Genomic DNA, 10,119 nt, shown 5'->3' with positions numbered 1-10,119 from the left:
ATTTAATAGCGAATAGAGATATCATATTGATTAATTGAGATTAATTGCATATATGCTTGAGAAAGATAAATGCATTATATTATAATTCTAGAAATTACAAATGAGGAGAATTGATTAGAATAATAAAGAAACTATGTTCATAATTGAATAGTGAAATCATTACTCTAGTACATTTATCTTCTATTTAATCACTTTTCAAGAGCATAAGATTTGGTTATCTTGTATTTCATATTCTTTATTTTATTGTTTGATTTATTTATTGACTTTTCTAATTAAAATTATAGACTTAACAGTAATAGTAATTAGTGAATTTAATATTTAATCCCTGTGGGTTCGACATCTTTTAATTAAAAACTATATTGCAATACACCGTACGCTTGCGGTAGAAAATTCTGTATCAAGTTTTTGGCGCCGTTGCCGGGGATTAAAATTAATTTTACTAATATTGAAACTTTAAGTCTTGATTTTAAATTAGATTTTTATTTATTTTGTTACTAACGTTATAGATTGTTCTTGTGTTCTCAGTATATGCGAAGGACTAGGAGTTCTACACCTGTTGAGCCTCTGAATCCTGAAATTGAGCACACACTCCGTCAGTTGAGAACTAAGAAAAGGACTGAAGAGCTTAATATGGAAAACAACGGGTTGAACAACAACGGTGGCAATGGCAATAATAACAATCAACCAGCAGCTGCTGGGGCTCCTCTTAATCCAGCGCAGCGGGCAGTGCGTGATTTTTGCATGCCTATTGTGAATGAGAATCTCACTGGAATAGCAAATCCAGCCATTGCTGCCAACAACTTCGAACTGAAACCTGCACTAATCAACATGGTGCAACAAAATCAGTTTGGGGGTCTAGCTACTGAAGACCCCAACATTCACTTGGCCATATTTCTGGAGGTATGTGCCACAGTGAAGATGAATGGCGTTACTGATGACGCCATCAGATTGCGTCTCTTCCCTTTCTCCTTGAGGGAAAGAGCCAGGAGTTGGTTGCAATCTTTGCAGCCTGGAACAATTACGACATGGGATGAGATGGCAAGAAAGTTTCTGATTAAGTTTTTCCCTCCTTCCAAGTCAGCCCAGTTACGCAGCGATATTGGACAATTTCGACAGTTAGATCAAGAACCATTCTATGAGGCTTGGGAGAGGTTTAAGGAATTATTACGACGTTGCCCACAACATGGTTATCAAAATTGGATGCAAGTTCAGATTTTTTATCAAGGGTTGAACGCTCCAACACGAACAATAGTTGATGCTGCTGCAGGGGGTGCTCTATTAGCCAAGACAGCGGATGAAGCCTTCACTTTGATGGAGGAAATGGCCACCAACAGTTATCAGTGGCCTAATGAGAGGTCAGGACCAAGGAAAGTTGCTGGGTTGTATGAAGTTGATCAAATGACAGCCTTGAATGCCCAAATTGCTGCTCTACAAACCCAAATGGCTGCTCTATCAGCGCAAAATAATCCAACGGTTATGGAGAGTGTAGCAGCGGCTGCTGCAATGCAGGGGCAAGAAATGAGTCCAGAACAAGCCCAATTTATGGCAAACCGCTCCTTCCCCAATAATTACAGAAGCAACAACATGCCTAATTATTATCATCCAGGATTGCGCAACCATGAGAATTTCTCTTATGCCAATAATAAAAATGTGTTGCAACCACCTCCGGGATTCAATTCTCAACCGCAACAAGAGAAAAAGCAGTCGTTAGAAGACATTTTGGGCACCTTTATTTTGGAGTCTAACAAGAGGTTCGGAAAAAATGAAACAAGACTCGACAATATAGAAACCCATATGACTAACATGGGTGCTTCAATGAAGAAGATTGAGACTCAAGTGGGGCAATTAGCTAATGCGGTGAATTCTAATCAGAAGGGAAGTTTTCCTAGTGACACTGTGGTAAATCCAAAGGAATCATGCCAAGCAGTTTCTTTGAGAAGTGGTAAGGTGCTTAAAGAGGGTGATGTTCAAGCTAGTTCAAAGAAGAAAGTTGAGCCAGTGGTACGAGAGGTAGACAAAGAAGAGCAAGCCAAGAAGCAGAGTGGAAGTGACCAGAATGACATGAAGAAAGATAGCTTTCCAGTGTATCAACCTCCCATTCCATACCCTCAACGATTTCAGAAGAAGAAATTAGATGAACAGTTTGCAAAGTTTCTAGAAATCTTCAAACGAATTCACATAAACATTCCCTTTGCAGATGCTCTTGAGAAAATGCCTAATTATGTGAAATTCATGAAAGAAGTTATGTCTAAGAAAAGAAGATTAGAAGACTTTGAAACTGTGAAGTTAACAGAAGAATGCAGCGCCATCCTACAGAAGAAGTTGCCTCAAAAGGTGAAGGATCCGGGTAGCTTTACTATACCATGCACTATTGGAGGGTCGTCATTTGATAAGGCTTTGTGTGATCTTGGAGCGAGTATAAATCTGATGCCACTTTCAGTTTTCAAGAAATTGGGAGTAGGAGAGGTGAAGCCCACAACCATTACTCTTCAATTGGCAGATCGGTCACTTACTTATCCTTGGGGAGTGATTGAAGACGTGTTGGTTAAGGTGGACAAATTTATTTTTCCCGCTGATTTCGTGGTTTTGGATATGGAGGAGGACCATGAAATCCCCATTATTCTTGGTCGTCCATTCTTGGCTACTGGAAGAGCTCTTATTGATGTACAAGGTGGTCATTTGACGCTGAGGGTTAACAATGAAGAGGTTAAATTCAACATTTATCAAGCACTCCAGCAGCATGACAACACGAGCACATGTCACCGTGTAGATTCTATTGAGGTAGTAGTAGAAGAGACGATGAGAAAAGAATTATGTGCTGATCCTTTACAACACTGCCTTAATTCTAGTATTACTCAGGCTGATTTGAAAAAGGTGAATGGTGAGTTTGTGGGTGACGAAGTGGCTGAATGTGTGATGGCTCTCAGTGCTATTCCTTGTGCTAGTAGTATTAAAGTGGAAGAAACTCTTTGTCAAGCCAAGGAAGGAGAAGTCGAGAAGGAAGTGATGGAGAAGAAAGATTTGAAACAACTCCCAGAGCATTTGCGTTATGAGTATCTAGGAGAGAATTTTACTCGCCCAGTGATCATTTCATCAAAACTCTCAGAATGTGAAACTGAAAAATTGCTAAGAGTTTTGAGGAAATATAAATCTGCCATAGGTTGGGAAATTTCAGATCTGAAGGGAATAAGTCCAACTGTTTGTATGCACAAGATTCTTTTTGAAGAAAATTATAAGCCTTCGATTGAGCATCAAAGGCGATTGAACCCAGCCATGAAAGAAGTAGTAAGGGCAGAAGTACTGAAGCTATTGAATGCTGGAATCATTTATGCTATTTCGGATAGTAGTTGGGTTAGAGTGTGCAAGTTGTACCAAAGAAAGGGGGAATGACAGTGATCAAGAATGAAGCCAATGAATTGATTCCGACAAGAATAGTGACTGGGTGGAGAGTTTGTATTGATTACCGGAAGTTGAACAAGGCGACTAGAAAGGATCATTTCCCACTTCCATTTATCGATCAGATGCTCGATCGTTTGGCTGGCTATACACATTACTGCTTCTTAGACGGCTATTCAGGCTATAATCAAATAGCAATTGCTCCTGAAGATCAGGAAAAGACAACTTTCACATGTCCTTACGGCACTTTTGCTTACAGGAGGATGCCTTTTGGACTTTGTAATGCACCTGCCACTTTTCAGCGGTGTATGATGGCCATCTTCTCAGATATGGTAGAAGAGATCATGGAGGTATTTATGGACGACTTTTCTGTTTTTGGGTCGTCATTCGACCAGTGCTTGCACAATTTGGCATTGGTCCTTTGTAGATGTGAAGAGAAGAACCTTGTGCTGAATTGGGAAAAATGTCACTTCATGGTTCAAGAGGGTATTGTCTTGGGGCATCGAGTTTCGAAGGAAGGTCTTGAAGTAGATCGAGCCAAGATAGCCATCATTGAGAAGCTTCCTCCACCGGTGAATGTCAAGGGGATAAGAAGTTTTCTGGGGCACGCGGGTTTTTACAGGAGGTTTATTAAAGACTTCTCGAAAATTAGCAAGCCATTATGCAATCTCCTAGAAAAAGATACTGATTTTGTTTTTGATGAAGAGTGTAGGAAGGCATTTGAGTCAATAAAAGAGAAGTTGGTTTCAGCCCCTATTATGAGTGTCCCGAATTGGAGTCAAGCATTCGAGATTATGTGCGATGCTAGTGATTATGCGATAGGGGCTGTCTTGGGCCAGCGAAGAGAGAAGATTTTTCGAGCAATTTATTATGCGAGCAAGACTCTTGATGATGCTCAACGAAATTACTCAACCACTGAAAAAGAACTATTAGCGGTGGTGTTCGCATGCGATAAATTCAGACCATATCTCTTATGTTCCAAAGTTATTATATACACAGACCATGCAGCACTGCGTTATTTGTTTGCAAAGAAGGAGGCTAAGCCAAGACTGATACGTTGGGTATTGTTACTTCAAGAGTTTGACATTGAGATTGTGGATAAGAAGGGGAGAGAGAACTTTGTGGCAGATCATTTGTCACGATTAGAGAATAAAGATGCTGAATGTAAAGACTCGATCAAAGAATTATTTCCGGATGAGTTACTGCTGGCTGTATCAACAGAACTTCCATGGTATGCCGATATCGTGAATTATCTGGTTAGTGGCAAGTTACCTCCTGATTTTAATGCACATCAAAAGAGGAAATTGATTCATGATTGTAAATACTACTTCTTTGATGATCCATACCTGTTCAAAATGAGTACGGATCGAATAATTCGTCGTTGTGTACCAATGGAAGAGACTCAATCAATAGTAGAGTAGTGTCATTCGGCGCCTTACGGTGGGCATTTCGGGCCATCGCGTACAGCAGCGAAAGTTTTGCAATCAGGTTTTTATTGGCCTTCAATTTTTAAAGATTGTTACACTTTTGTCAAGACCTGTGATAGATGTCAACGAGTTGGAAATATCTCGCAAAGAAATGAAATGCCTATGAATGTGATTTTAGAGGTGGAATTATTCGATGTGTGGGGCATTGACTTCATGGGGCCCTTCCCACCATCTTTCGGGAACTTGTTCATTTTACTCGCTGTTGATTATGTTTCAAAGTGGGTCGAAGCGATAGCTACTACTACAAATGATTCCAAGGTGGTTTCTTATTTTCTGCAGAAGTTCATATTTAATCGTTTTGGAACTCCAAGAGCGATAATAAGCGATGAAGGAACACATTTCTGCAACAAAGTTATTAAACCACTCTTGGTGAAATATGGAGTTCGACATAAGGTGGCTTTGGCTTATCACCCCCAGTCTAATGGCCAAGCTGAGGTATCAAACCGAGAGATCAAGTCTATCTTGGAGAAAACAGTGAATTTGAATAGAAAAGATTGGTCTCAAAAGCTTGATGACTCTTTATGGGCCTACAGGACAGCGTACAAGACTCCTCTCGGTATGTCTCCTTATCGACTGGTATTTGGCAAAGCTTGTCACTTACCAGTAGAATTGGAGCACAAGGCTTACTGGGCGATCAAGAAGCTGAATTTTGATTACCAAGCAGCGGGTGAGAAGAGGTTATTGCAGCTGAATGAAATGGAGGAGTTCCGGAATGATGCATATGAAAATGCTCGTATTTACAAGGAGAGGACAAAGAAATATCATGATCAAATGATATTAAAGCGAGAATTTGTGCCGGGGCAGCAAGTTTTACTTTTCAATTCTCGTTTGAGGTTATTTCCCGGTAAGCTAAAGTCAAGATGGTCTGGTCCGTTCGTTATCACCAAAGTTTCTCCTTTTGGTTCTGTGGAATTAAGGAATAATGACGGTTCACTTTTTCAAGTGAATGGACAAAGGTTGAAACATTATTTTGGTGAAATTCATAAGAAGGTGGAGACGATGTATCTCCAAGACAGCAACTGAAGCGTCATCAATGTCTAGCTAAAGACGATAAATTAAGCGCTTAATGGGAGGCAACCCATTGTTTTTGTATTGTTATTTTTATTTAGTTTATTTTATTTTATTTTAGTAGACTTTATTTTATTTATTTTGTAAATATTAAGTTTATTTTGAGCCGTGAAAAATCGTGAAAAAAAAAAAAATATATTGAAAAGCAGTGTTCCAGGGGCTGCAGCGCCACTTCATAGCGCTGCAGCGCAATTGTGGCGAGAATTAGGGCCGCAGCGCCTCCCTTAAGAGCTGCGGCGCCATACCCAAACAGAGAGGCTGATTTCTGGGCGTCTCAGGCGCTGCGGCGCCACTCACTAGGCGCTGCAGCGCCAATTCGCGAACAAAAAAAATCCTGGAGCATCAGGGCCTTTAGCGCCGCAGCACCAGTTAGTGGCGCTGCAGCGCCCCTTCGAACAGAAAAATAAAAGATTTTTTTTTAAACTCTTTTTGTTTCCCTCTTTCTCTCTAACCACCATTTTTCCCTCTTCTCTTCTCCCTACTCCGAAAAATCAATATCCCAAACACCATTATCCTCCTTTCTCCTCTACCCCGAAATTCCATATTCTATACCCATAACTCAATTTTCTTTGCTTATTCCCCAAATTTCAAACCATCAAATCCTACTCTTCTCATTCCCATTCCTAATTTTTCATCCCATTTCTTCATTTTTCCAAACCCTAATCATCAATACCACATCAAACCTCTATTTTGATCAAGTTCTCACATACTCTTCTCAAGGGGGGCCGAATTCTATGAGGGGAATAGTTCATTGAAGATCACAAGACATTCATATTCATCAAGTAAGTCATTCACTCATCTTTTTGAATCACTTAAGTTTTTGAATGGATATGTCATGTAAGGGGCAATTTTGATTTTGATGAATGTGTGACTTGATGTGTTGGATGATGATTATTGGATAGTTTTTGAAGTTTTATTGTGATTTGGGGAATTAAGATTGAGAGAAAAGTGGAAGGAAAGAGTGAGAATAATCGATGCCCACCAAGTGTTTGCGAAATTGCCTAAGTGACTGTTCTTGGTGATTTTTGCTCAATTGGAGTGAGGAAGAAGTTGTGAATTAAGTTTGGTGGGATTGTTTAGTTGTGAGGGGGGTTAATACGTGATTACTTGGGAGGTGAGGTATTGTTTGGGGATTGTTCCGAGTCACCATGGGACCTAAGAGAAATAGTTCAAAACCATCATCTTCAAGACCCTCATCCTCTAGGGCACCACCATTTGATACCACCAAATTCGTAAGTAAGGAGGCGGAAGATCGATATACTTCTTTTATGGGGAAACCGGTGCTCAAGGAAAGAGGTATTGAATATGATCCTCAACCTAGTTCGTGTGCTATCTTTGAGCCAATTAGAGCCAACATAGAAGGTAGGCAGTGGGAATCTGTCGTGAAACAACCGGAAATTAAAATGAATATCTCTTGGGTGTATGAATTTTATGCGAATTTTCCGGAGTTGAATGAGAAGGGGGAATGTTTTGTGAGAGGAAAATGGCTACCGGTGGGGAGTTATAAGGCCATCGATGATTTTTTCAATACTAAGAGCTTTGATAATCAGCATGATGAGTACCAATTGTTTCTACAAGATCAGCATGATCATGTTCTTATAGCGGAAACATTGGGTTGCCCAGGAGCTAGAATTGTATATGCTCATGATGAGCCTAATGGGATGTTTTTATGGCAACTTAATCAAGAAGCTCGTGCATGGTTTTATTTTGTGGCAGCCAAATTGATCCCAACTAGTCATGTTAGCCATATGACGAATGACCGGATGAGGTTGGTTTTTGCTATCATGAAGGGGATGACCATCGATGTTGGACGAATTATTCGTCAGGGTATGAGGTTTGTTCTTCGTGGCACCACTACTGGGGGATTGCCATTTGGGTCATTGATCACCGATATGTGTGTAGTGTATGAAGTACCAAGGGAAAAAACTGATATAGTGGTGCCAGTCAAAGGGAAACTTACTAAAGCAAGAATTGCACGTTATCCTAATGCATCTTTAGTAGCACCAGCCGCACCTCCACGACGACAAGGCCAACGACGAAGGCGGGAGAGTGATGACGAGGACCTTGACAATCAAGAGGATGATAGTGTTCCGGAGAATGTGGAAGGGCCAATGAATGTGGATGTCCCTTTGGCTCTTGGTGGTCCAATTGATTGTAATATGCAATACTCGCATGACATGCTACGCTACATTGTTCAATGAAACACGATCACTCATAACTATTTGGCTGCTCGGGAGACATATGAGCATAATCAGGTGGATCAACTAAATTTGTTGGTAGCTCAGTGGACGTTGAACAGAGGACAGAATAACTATTTCGCTTATCCCCCTCCGTTTCAAGGGATGCAAGATCCACCACCACCACCACCACCTTCTCCTTATCCGTAAGCATGGACTTTTTGTAAGTTTCTTTCCTTTTCTTTGTAGTTACACATTGGGGACAATGTTTGTTTCAAAGTTTGGGGGAGGGATTTCTTACGAAAGTTTTCTTTTGTTTTGTAAATATGTGTTTAGAGTCGGGTTGTCGTGTTCGAATCAAGTCAATAATAAAAGTCAAGGTTAAGTAATGAATGCTATGAACATAAAGTTAAGAAATAAAACCACTTTGAATCCGTGTGCTTGATTTTGTCTGTTGCCATGATTGACTAATATATGAGGAAAGATTGAACTTTTTGCCATGATTGTTAAATTCGTGCTAATTGCCTGTGTTATGCATGTTAACTGGGATTTGTGGAAAGATTTGGTTGATTAATCTAGAATTTGTGTTACTTGTTATTTGAGACGAAATCCTAGATAATGTGTGCTTAAGAAGAAGATGTAGGCAATTTTGTTTGGTCCGTTTGAGCCTTTCTAGCCAACCCGAGACAAAATTGTATCCTTAGTCACCCTAATTGAGCCTAGGCCTATTTTTGTTGAAATCTCAAAATTGTTGAAACCTAACGAAATTCTTATCAAATATCCTAACCATATTAACATCATAAGCATACAAAGATAATGTGGGAAGGGGTTTTGTAATGGAAAGTATTTTGGGTTTTCAAGAAAGGAAAAGATGAATGAGAGAAAGTTTCTTCTAAAAATAAAAAAATAAAAAAAAAGAGAAAATTTTTATCATGGAGCCTCACTCCCTTAAGGAAATATATTGTATACACAAAGTTTTGGGAAGTGAGTGTTAAAAAAAAAAAAAAACAGAGCTGAGAAAGAAAAATATATATCTCTCATTCATGTCAAGGGTGTTCAATATGGGTGTTTGGAATTTATGTGTACATGGTTATTTGAAAGGTTGGTATGCTTATGGTATTAGTGCCTAAATGACTTTCTTATCTACCTTACCTAAGCCATACATTGTAAGCCATTAAAGTCCTATTGATTCTTAAGCATGCGTTGTTTACATTAGTGGAGAATAATGAGTAATGCAAACTTATGGAATAATATAGATTGTGGTATGACTGTGAGAATTTGATGTGCATAACTATGTCAATTACTTGAGTTTTAATCATTATGGTAAATAGTTAAAGGATGTGAATGATAATTAGTTGATTATGGCAATAGTTGAGATTGAAATTCTGGATTGTGTTGTTGGGATATTTCTGAAGCTTTATGTGAGCATGGTATTAAGGAAATTGAAGCTTGATTATTATTATTGGATTGATTCGCATTGTGTGAGTGTGTTTAGTTTTTCTTATTTAGTTTTTGTTTTGTTTTGAAACATGTTTTGGGCACCGTAAATCATTCAGAATTTTCTGAAAACTGGTGGGAGATCCTAAATAACTACATTGTACACCATCATATTAAAAAAATTGGATTATAATTTTTTCACGGGCCAAAAATAAAAACATCGTGTTGATTAAATCCCCTCATCGGTTGCACGTGTTCTAACCTAAAATCAGTTACAACTACTATTTGTTACTAACCAGTATCGGCATCACTCAACTATTCAAAACAGTTACATATTACAACTGTCGAGTACAAAACATATACAAAAGGAGAACTTCTCTCACCTGAAGCGATAAGAAAAAGACTCCAAGAATCTTCTTCATTTTTGATGTACTGAGTGAGAGAGAGAGAAAGAGAGAGAGAGAGAGATTTGAAACTGTAAAAGAAAAAGAACTGAGAGATTAGAAAGAAATAGAGTGAGGTAGTGAAAGAGAAAATAGAGGAAACATTAGAGA

The 10,119-nt window shown here is 39.1% G+C and overlaps 1 non-coding gene across 1 annotated transcript; it reads right to left on the bottom strand.

The window, feature by feature from the left end:
• Window positions 1-1,086: 1,086 nt before the first annotated feature.
• LOC133787749 (small nucleolar RNA R71) lies at window positions 1,087-1,190 on the bottom strand. The gene has a single exon (XR_009872749.1). It is a non-coding gene; the product is annotated as a small nucleolar RNA R71 (small nucleolar RNA).
• Between the last annotated feature and the right edge of the window lie 8,929 nt (window positions 1,191-10,119).

The sequence above is a fragment of the Humulus lupulus genome, chromosome 6, assembly GCF_963169125.1.
Source record: "Humulus lupulus chromosome 6, drHumLupu1.1, whole genome shotgun sequence".
Classification (NCBI taxonomy): domain Eukaryota; kingdom Viridiplantae; phylum Streptophyta; class Magnoliopsida; order Rosales; family Cannabaceae; genus Humulus; species Humulus lupulus.
This window is presented reverse-complemented; position numbering and strand designations above follow the sequence as displayed.